Genomic DNA, 11,786 nt, shown 5'->3' with positions numbered 1-11,786 from the left:
ATTTAATTGCTACATGTATATAATTTTTAAGCATTCCCAACTCCAAGAGGAGAGGTTCAGTTGTCCAACGAAGAATGTAAAAAAATCACCATGGAAGATCATATTGGCTACCTGCTACCGACATTCCAAGATCGTGGCCTTTGTTCATATGCTCTGCTTTATTTTTTGCTCCAAAAGCAAAACACGTTTTTAAAAGAATACTGCAAAGAAAGACGTTGTCAGTAAGTTGTTTATGATTTAAATCATTTTGCTTAATATGTTACATATACTTTGTTCAAGTAACTATAAATAGTTGTAGTAGTTGTTTGGGGTAAAAATTGATAACAGTAATTATTTTTGATTTTCAAATTGTTGAATAGTTATTTATGTTTCTTTATTATTTGATTATTAACATTACTATGTCTTTGTAGATACAGTGATCTTCCTGTAGTCCATTTGAAGGATTTGACATCTTTGCATCTCATTACTTTTCATCCTACCACTGACATTCTGCCTTTGATAATGGCTAATTGTCAGTACACGTTCGAAATAGACAAAGGAACCAGACAGGAATACATTTTTGCTGATCTTGAAAACCAATTGATTGATAGGTTTTTATTTTCCAAATCTGTCATATCTTGGTCATCTTTGTCAGAGGTAAGAAACTCAGATTATGCTTTTTATAGATACAACTAAATTTATATGATTGATGAAGTTCAGCATTTAATGTTAGGACATAATGTTTTTAAAATGTTAAATTTTCAGTTTCCACTAATGACTTACGCTTGTGAACGAACAAACGCCATCGTTTTTAGAGAGCTAAGAAAAAGAGTCAAACAGGTAAAATTTACACTAGTCAGGTATCAATAATTGGGAAAGAAAAAGATATATTAATATGGTTATAGATACAGTGTAAAAAATGAAATGACTATAACTATGACAGAAAATATTTTTTTTCAATGCAAAAATCGTATTCCATTTTAAAACATTTTGTATAGATATATAGATAGATACATGTGGATATATATATATATATATATAAATATATATATATATATATATATATATATATATATATATATATATATATATATATATATATATATATATATATATAATCAAAAAAGAAAATGAACAGTTCCAAAATAAGGTGAATAGAAACTTTGGAACTGTTCATTTTCTTTTTTTTTTTTATTATTTATACTGTGTGATATAACCTTTCACTCATTTTGGATTATATATATATATATATATATATATATATATATATATATATATATATATATATATATATATATATATATATATATATATATATATATATTCAAAACTTTGCCAATCACAACGTAAACGGTATGCTACAATGTATTAAAACCGATTAAAATTTCAAATTTATGTCGGAATGAATTGTCGTCTCCGGCTAGGTTTGTTTCGGCTTTTATGCTGGGGTTTTTTCGATTTAAGTTGCGGGTTCTTTTTTGCAGGAACCTCTTGCATCAGAAGTATTTAAGAAGATATTCGATAGTGAGTCAACATACCCAGACATAAAAACTTCACTGAAAAACCTCGATATAGCTATCAGCTTCTTAAAATCCGTAGGAGGAGATATCAACATGTCCCTCGAATCCTACCTGAGCCAAACTCTACAAATACAAAATCCGCTTCCAGTTTTAAAGGTAGACCAGAATTACATCAATTAATCTTTACCGACAAAGTATTTTCGCTATTATTCTTTGCTTAATATTCTTATTGTTAGGGTAAAAATGATTGATTTCTTATACATGTTATGATCCACAGCTTACACTATTTTCTTATCTGTGTCTCGATAAATATTGTTTGTCGCTTTAGTGATGTAATCATCTCTCTCACAAAATCAAAAAACTAACTGAAAGAAGCCCAGATAATAATACAAATTAATATATACCATCTAACAAAAACGATGAGATAGTAATCACTTTTCCTATAGACTAAAATATATGAAAACGATTCGGGTCTTTTCAAGGTAATTTTTACTGTAATATCAGACGTTTCCTTTCCATCTCAACATAGGGATACGTTTGCCTGATGATGGCAAAGCAAGAGGGCATTTTTCCTTTACGTAAAGAGAATAAGTTGTGTTGCAAATTTAAAAAGAATTAATTAAGTGAAAACCAATAATAAAGTAATAACATCACGTGCATATACAGGGGCATCTTGTAATTTTTATATTTGTGAAGAAAAAAAATGTATAACTTTGATTAAATATATAACTGATATCAAAATGAACATGTTTTGACACTTCTTACAACATGAATTCAACACATTTTTACAGGATAAAATGTTATGTCATTGCAAACACGCTCAGTCGCTTTGGATTGCCCTCTCCTTAGAACAAACCAAGCACAATTCATCATACAAGGAAGTAAGTATTTACTTTGATAAAGGCAATAAGGTGCAAAAGTAAAATACACATTCTTAATTTTATAAAAGATGTAATACAGAAATGAAAATAATTTTTCAAAGCCACTGATGCAAAACAATTGTTTTTTCGTTAGATTGACATTCAACGGTCAAAATTGGCAATTATACTTAAATAGAGCTCTTCCTAAACCATTTTTAATCAACTGCTATAAACGTTAAAACACTTTATTTCAACCTTTACGAACTTAGCCTATGATTTTGCAGTGTTGTAGAGAAAATTTCAATATCTTCAAATGGTACATGTAATACACATATACATATACATGTACCAGGAGTTAATTGTATATTCAGGTGCAAAATAGTCTTTTATAACTTTATTTCAAATAATAATTCATATTTTTTAGCCATTATAAACGATATACTATTAAATCAAATATGAATGCTAACACCAATTTAAGAAGACGCTGTTATTTTTTGGGCAAGTTTTTTTTACAATATTTTTTATCGTTTTTAAAGGACATATTTAGGGTTATTCCAAAAGCAAATAGAGTAGAAATGAATGCAGAAGAAAAAGCCTCAGTCCAAACTATTTTCCAAGGCAAAGGAATTACCAAGGCAAAAAAAGACCGGCTCCTTGAAGTTTTGTTTGAGTGCATTGTATTATCTATTGATGTTCCAGAAGATAAGGATTCTGATGGTGATAAAAACAGGTATCACATTAAATTGTATATGCCAAGTAAACCTGCTAAAATGCACATTTTTAACATTTTTTTAATAAAAGGTGGTGTTGAATTCATTAAAGAGCTTATTTTTTTACCTGTTTGTGTGAAAACTAGAATTGTAAAATTGTAACACAAAATATTTTCGACAAAATTGTCCAGCGTTGTATGTAAGAGATTTCATACAGCGGTTTTGATCAAAGTTATGTCAACTTTTGCTCAGCCAAGCGATATTCCTATTGATTTTTGCTAAATTAAACTAGACGGCCCACACAGATGCGTTAAAATGGCCAAAAAAAGGAAAAGTTTGTCAGATGTTACGTATTTACCCAAAATGTTTATTTTTTATAAATACATACTGTGGGCTTTTGATATACTAGTATCAATATAACAGACTGTATATCAACTCATTATCTTTTAAAACACAAAAGTAAACACTGTTGTGATGAATGGAAAATTAATATTGCAATGTTTAAAATGTTCAGGGATTTTATATTTCTATATTACAGTTTGAGAGACACATTGCTAATTTACTACAGGACTCCTTGCTATGACATTTCTTCGATAACAACACACAATGCGACGGATATAACAGATTTAATAAAACAACTTCCGGCAACCATTGGAAATACCAAAGCAACAGATGTCTGGCTGTGTATGTACACAACATTCACAGAGGAAAAACCTCGTAAAAAATCGACAAAGAAGAAGTCTTAGTTCAATAAACTTTATCAGATTACTACCAAAATTCTTCGAACATTTTTATCGTTTACTGTAATATGTATTTTCCATATTTATTTGACAGTTATAATATTATAATATGATGCGATTTATGTAAGATAAAGTGGGTTTGGAATACTTAATCTTTATTAATCTTAAGGAGTGTTAACGTTTATTTTTGTGAGTTTGAAAAAAAAAAAAATCATATATATATATATATATATATATATATATATATATATATATATATATATATATATATATATATATATATAAGTTTTGATGTGTAATGAACATTTGTATAAATATTGTATCAATGTAACCGTATGATCATATATGTGAAAAGATACATTTTATTGTATTGAACTGAAATGCATAAAGTGAAAACATTGTTTATATGTAATATTGAAATTATGCGAAAGTAACAAATGCGCTCAACTTGAAACACAAAGCTCGTGAATATAAGTATGTGATAAATTAAATAAAGCAGAAATGAATGGCACAAGATTAATAAGAAATTTGCAATAATAGATCTAGAATCATGTAACAAATTAACATTTCTGATCCAAGTTGAGATGGATATAAAATTCAACAAATTTTATGAATCCACATCCTTTGCAAGTAATAACACCCACTGAATTTTTCTTATTAAATATTTTGTGGCCTCCCTGTCCTTTACAATTATAACTGAAGTAAAACAGGGTACAATTGACGTCTTGCATAAACAGCTTAATTACCTTTGATATCACATACTTGGTTTTCTTTTTGAAATGTGTGATCTGTTATTACTAATAGGTTTGATTTTTATTTACTAATTTCAATTATCCTTTGTATATAATGGACAAGATAAAAGTTAACTTCAATGGTTAATTTCTTCATGTAGAACTTGATTGCAATTAACAAAATCTTTGCTACAACATGGAACTTTCTCTTAATTCTATGTATTCCTATTTTATGCCTAGTATATCCTTTAACTTTTATGTTGACATTTGGTGTGTTATTAATAGATTAATAATATTATTAAGAATAGAAGTGTTATTTCTATGCTTGACGACGGCACACTTTGCGTGTTCGAAACAATAAGTATGTTGCGTGGATTGTCCTTCCTTGTTGAGTGATTTATACATCAAAGTAGAACGACAAGACTCTGTATAAGATGGAATTGTAATAAATTTTACCTGAGGTAAGATTGACATGGATTGGTCTAATGAACAGATAAATCACACATGGGGATATTAGGACAACTAAGTGGAAATGTTTGATAAGTTGGTACATATATGCGACCATACAACAAACTTCATTACAGGATGATGGTTTGCTTAGTATTTATACTTGATTTTACGTATCTTTATGTATTTAACATATATTTTTCTTAACATAACAGTTTGATAATTAGTATGGAATTTGAAGATTTTTGTGTTTCTTTTTCTTTATTTTTTGCAATAGATATGATTGTATGTACGTCATATATATGCTAACACAATGGTTTGATAATAATAAATTTGATTATTGGTGACAGAGTCTTCTTTTAAGGGCTTTGGAGTTAGGTAGGTTCTCTATCTATCATAAAATGAATATACATTACTCTTTAAGAATTTCTTGTTCTACTATTACTTGAAATTTATAATAAGCAAAGAAAAAAAGTCCACAATTATCATGAGTAAAGGCTTCTTAAGTAAACTTTTAAATTTACAGCCCAAAGATTAGGAGTCTTGGTATTAAGGCGAGGCTGTAATGGTCACATTGCATTAATTTTATTGTCTAATTAAGAATCTTCTCAGGTTCTCTTCTTCTGGATGTTCAGCTGAAAAATTAAGCTAGGGTATGATGAACGAGAAATTAAAAAAATCATGACCCCAGGGTCATGAACTAAGCTGTAAGGGTAGTTCTCTAGTGGATATTTAGTGAATATGCATTTATTCTTTTAAAATATTTTCTACAAATACAACATGGCTTCTAGAAGGCATAGTAAGTATATGACCAGAAGAGAGAGAGGACTAAAGCATAATAGGTAAAATCCATGGACCAAACCAAATGTCAGGTGTCCTGTTTTAAGGCTGCATGCTATTGGAAATATTATCTATACTCAAAATCAAGACATTTTGCAAATAAACAACGAACCACCAGAACAGAGTAACAACTTACACCTTAGTATTTCAAAAACACGTGTGGGCTGATATCAGTGAGATATAATTTAATTTTAACTGATAAGTTATTATTGTGAAATAAATCAAAAATCTACTTTTATTTTCGATAAACAAGTACGAAATAGCAAAAGATGAGAGTAAGGTGGTGGACACGCTTTTGCGGATTTAAGTCAGGGGTAGTTTGCATTAAAATATATACTTGCAATTATATACAATGATACGTAAAGAACGAATATGTATACTGGTAACTTATTTTGAGTATACATAGAAGTTAAGATTTGACAAATTTTGAACAAATAAATGAGCCAGTTCATTTCTAGAAAGCACGATTTTAGTTTTGATGGATAGAGCGTTTGCAAAGCACAACCTCTTGTGAGAGATTTAGAATTGAAAAGAATTTTCCAGAAAGGGGTAACCAAGGACGCGGGTTGATCGCAGGATGAAACCGTTGATCGGCAATCTATGGTTAATTAAAAAAACGAAATAAATGAAATAAATTTGGCTGATATTTTATATCTGACTACTTTGGTTTAAAATATGCAAAAAAATATGCATCCACATTTTTTAACACGACAGATTGGTAGTAAATCTTATACATTAAACTATAAACAATGAACAGATTGTGTTATTATACGTCGATCTGTATTAATACATACAATTAAATGATGTATGCATAAAAGAGGAAAGTTGAATGTGGGTTGAATATACTAATATTAGTATATACGTCCCTGATAAAATACACTTGTTCATGAGGTAAATATGTTCTTTAACTTTTTTATTTGTTTTAAATTGTTATATAACATATATTACATGTCTTTTCGGCCGAGAATACCAGAATATTTGTCTTTCGATGACAGGAAAGCACTGGAGTGTGATCACACATTACACTCCAGGGCTTTTCTGTCACCTCGGGGTTAAATATTCTGGTATGTCGCTCTGGCAAGGCAGTCTAATTAAAATTAGGCCTTTCACATCGATCTCTGTTATGTGTGATTATCGCTCATGAAAGGAGATCCTTTCACGAGCGTCGGCGCGCCCGTGCGTCCATCTTACCTCTCTTATTCCAAGTAAAATCTTCCCTTAGTGAAACACTCAAATGACGGCGATTTTTCTTTATTCTAAAGCATTATCGCTTACACTTATGTCGAGAAATATCAAGCCCGATAGTAATTACCTTGTCAAACAGTTTTGATTCAGCAGCTTTAACGGTAAGCGGTATAGCCTTCCTGTACTGGCATAATATTGCAGATAATTCTTTAGTGCCATAAAACTAGTGTTTTTGTAATTCATTTGTAATTCGTGATTTGACCTTGGATTTTGTCTATTTTGCTCTTCGCCTAACTCTGAGTGGTTAGAGCTTTGCTTTTCCTTTGGACATCACCTAACAATAAATCTCTAACATGCCATTGATCCTGGAGTCTAATCTACTCTTATAAGACTAATTTTGGCCTTAAAATGCCATACTAAGTAGCAGTGTTTCACAGAGACATACTCTTTAAATACCTGGGATCATCTAGAAACTGGACTTTCATATGAGCCAATGGCCCAACTGGCCTAAACATAATGAACGGGCCATTATGCGACCTTCTTGTGTATGTAAATTTACATGTATAACCAATGGATTGCATTGGCGCCAGATTTTCTATACTGGCTGACCTTAATGTAAATAATATGATTATTAATATCATATATACGTTCACACATGGCTCAGCTTCGTCTGAGAAATTCTAAGGTTTATGACAAGAAGGCCGAGGACTTGTACAGACATTTTCTATAACTTCAATTTCTCCAGCACATAATTATATTCCCGATATAATGTTATTTATCACGCGAAAATTTCTGAATACGATTTCACCGCGTAGATAATGGTTCAGGGCACAGCTGTCTGACGTTGAAATATTCTTTAAATAATATGATAATTTTCTGTACTAAAAGAATAATTAACTATCTCGAACTCTTTATTGCAAGAACTTTTTTAACATCAGCTAGCGGCTTAACTGCTGTTGTACTCCACTCCCTCTAGCTCCCCCCCCCCCCCCCCAATTCTCTCGAGATAAAATAATGCTGATTTCTAGTGGTATTATGAAAATAACATGAAGTTTAATGATAAAAACTCAAAATCTTATTTAATCGTACACATCAAACAAACTTGTAACAAATCTTACAGTATCAGAAAGGATTTATAGATTTCTTTCTCTTATTCATTTATAAACATTTTATTAAGACTTTTGACTTTCGGTTGGATGTAACTACCATTTACTTGCCTCAAAACAAGTTAAAAATGACGCTGGTTTCAGGTAAAAAATACACAGATTACGTATTTATAGCGTGTGGGATTAAAACAATCTTATATGAAATATATTCAACTAATAACACTTTGAGCTGTATCTAAAACATTCATAGGGTATCAAAAATTAATCACAAGAATTCTTTTTAGATACTAGAATTCGGTTTTCTCAAAACAAAACAAAAACAAAAAAAGGACATATATACATACCAACTTTTTCCACCACTGATGCATATATCTTGGAAGAAAGTATAAGTAGGGTATTTCTCGATATCAATAATTAATATGCCTGTTGGAACAAAAATTTTAATCCTCGATCCAACTTGCGCTCGTAAATATAGGCGCTAAATAGCAATAATTAAAACAACAAAAAGCAACATTAGACTGAAACCGTATACTAATACAACCCATATGTAAACAATAACAAGACTCGAACCTTGTTCACAAAACACAGAATTATAACCTCTGTAACTCGCATGTAACTCAATATTTGACTTTCAAATGTTGACAATGCATTAAAAAAACAATTATATATTGACCATTCTGAACATAAAAAATGGGGGAAAAAAATTTATTTTAAAATATTTGAGCTCAGATCGTTTCCAAGTTCCTTTAAGTACATGTAGCTTTATATTCTAAAGTCGTACAACCATGATCTGGCTCTAATTTTCAAATCACTCAACTCATTCCTCAACTCAAATCCTTTAAAGAACAGTGCATAAATCTGAGGTCAGTTTTGACTTAAGTTTTGACTTGAGGAGAGTTGGTGACGGTGGGGCCAGGTCCCTTTGACCGACTTATCTTTGCTGTTCAAGTGTGATATCATGATAAGTGAAATATTAATATTTTAAATTCTATTACATTATAACTTGGTGTAACTTTATTTAATCAAACAACGTTTGTCAAATTATTGCCTGACGCCATTTACAATTGATGAAAATGTTATGTAATAGAGGATGCATATGTAATAAGCAACAGTGAGCAAGGGTTTTCAAGTAAAAGGGCTGTTCACCATGCCCGTGTGTACATGGTGTAATCCTTAATTTAAAAATAGATCGCCATATTTGAACAGTGCGAGACAAGGGAGTCAACAGAACGAGTTGTTACACATGTACAATGTAAGTAATAATTGCTGTTGGCTTATCAGCACTAACAACGAATCATCAGTTTGAATTCAAACAAATATGTATTCATGTAGCTGAAATATTTACTGGAGGAACAAATTCGCCGAAGCGGATGATATATGTAGTTGTTACAATACAAATGTCAAAAAATCAGTTGATCCCCTTCAAATGAATCTCTGCCAGTGGAAGAGTTCCTTCAAATCATTGGGGATCTTAGTGCTGCGTGAATGGTAAAACAGGGCCTCGTAATATATGACACTGAAAATAGGGATTTTAATTGGATTGAGTTGAAGTTACAATCATTATGAAAACTACCCGCACCCAACCCCACCCCCTCACCACGGATTAGGATTTTCCTTCAAGATTTTGAGAATTCCCCCTGTTTTCTAATTGCGTGTCAAGATTTTTTGAATGAAGATAATAAGTGATTGAATATCCTTTCCTATTTCCTTTATATTTCTTAATATAACAAGAACCATTTAAAATGTGATTGTTTTATCTTCCGCTTTCAAGCTTACATGTACATGCAATTATTTGAATGATACACGCATGTGCATTCCTAAAATTAAATGAAATTATTTAATTTCAAGTGATGAACATGCACTAGATCAAAGAAAAAGACTGAAATTTCTTCTTAAATATTAAACGTTCTGTTTATGAATTTATGATCAGCAGCGAAAATTAAAATTCATTTTTTAAAACATAGCCTCATCGATCCATGCATGCTTCCATTGAATAATTTTATTTAGTCAGGCAAGTTTTTCGGAAAGCTATTACTTGTGAAAACTAAGTCTTACAATTAACGTTTGTTGACCTTTTCCTGAGACTACTACAGGGTGTTCCAGAATATCTGATACCATTATTCTTTGAAAAACTTTTTTGTTAAACTAGATTTTGACCCGTGCGTGCACGGGTTGACATTGTATGTGATATCGGACATTTACGAAATAGATACATCGACACACCTTATTGTTGCCATTTACATATAATAAAGCTTAAAGCCTACAATAATGTTATTAATTTCACTACACTCTGCTTAGTTAGAATAATCTAACTGTGTCTCGGGACAGGCCTATACCACAGTTAAAATGCCTCCCATATACCCGTAATGTAGCCAAAAATTGCAGAATCGCTCTGAAACGATTTTGGAGAAAATTATTGAAGCCTCATTGAAAATAACAGTAAAATTGTTCATAACAAACCATTTTGAGGCTGTAAATACCTCTAATCTAAAAATTTAATTTCTCCAGTAACGTTTTTCACTCGCTTCGAGTCGACATTCGGAACTATCGGGATTTTTCATATTAAATGCACCGAGTTATATAGAGACATATATATATATATATATATGACAGATTTTCAATGAAAATTTACACGTATTTGTAATATCGTTTCTGAGTTTATCCATGCAAATGTGATATTGTGGAATCAAAAAATAAAGAGCCTCCCATGATTTAGCGTCAATTTAATGCGCATGCGCAAGATTGTAAAAACCGAAAAATCCATATGATGTCCGGATTTTTAAAAGAAATTTTCGTTGATTATGAATTAGCGAAGCTCGATTGAGAAAAAATAAAAACAAATTGGTAATCTTTAAGTGCCAATAATGTTTAAAATATATAAAACAAATGGCAGTACTCTTCCGATTTCTCGGTATTAAAGCCCACAAATTCGAGTCTATTATTTTAATATAGTAGTATAGATTTATTGAACAAAAAATCAAATGCATTTTATATACATGTAAATATGTAACGTAAATTTTCACTCAGCAAATTTAATAAACATTCATTAGTTTTTGACAGATTGGGCGTTGTTTATAAAAACAAAACAAATTTAAACAGAGTGCTCCAAATGACATCCCTTTTGATCAATGATAACATAAAAATTCCACATTAGCCAATGCATGGTATCCATTTTCTCAAATCATCCCACAATTCAAAGATCTGTTGCTTGTTGAGTTGATCGCTTTTTCCCAGGATATTAATTTTTTTTTATAATTTGTATAACTATAACTGGAGTCTGTGTTTGATAAATTAAATACAGTTTTAAAACGGAGAGAGCCTCTCTTTTGTCTGATTGGTCTTGATTAAAATTCAATGAAACCAAAAATATATGATGTAACCTTATGACATAATAATTTTAATGAAAGCACGTTTTCCTCCCAATTTAGTTTTCTAAAAAAAAATATATATTTTACTTTTTATTTGAGTCACAATTTACAAGTTTTGGCCAAATATTATTTTATTTATACGAATTTCAAATGGTATCAGATATTCCGGGACACCCTGTAGTTTTTCTGGCGAAAAGAAAGATTAACTAGACTCAGAGAAAGTTACATTGTAATAAAGAAATAAAATTTGTTTTCTTATAGCAAACAATACCGCGAAGAAAAAAACAAAAATAAGACCAT

The 11,786-nt window shown here is 30.5% G+C and overlaps 1 pseudogene; it reads left to right on the top strand.

The window, feature by feature from the left end:
* LOC128185245 (E3 ubiquitin-protein ligase RNF213-like) overlaps positions 1-3,994 on the top strand; it is a 209,364-nt pseudogene extending 205,370 nt beyond the window's left edge.
* The last annotated feature ends 7,792 nt before the right edge of the window (positions 3,995-11,786 follow it).

The sequence above is a fragment of the Crassostrea angulata genome, chromosome 5, assembly GCF_025612915.1.
Source record: "Crassostrea angulata isolate pt1a10 chromosome 5, ASM2561291v2, whole genome shotgun sequence".
NCBI classification, from domain to species: Eukaryota; Metazoa; Mollusca; class Bivalvia; order Ostreida; family Ostreidae; genus Magallana; species Magallana angulata.
Note: the sequence above shows the minus strand (reverse complement) of the source record. Positions and strands in the feature narration are given on the sequence as shown.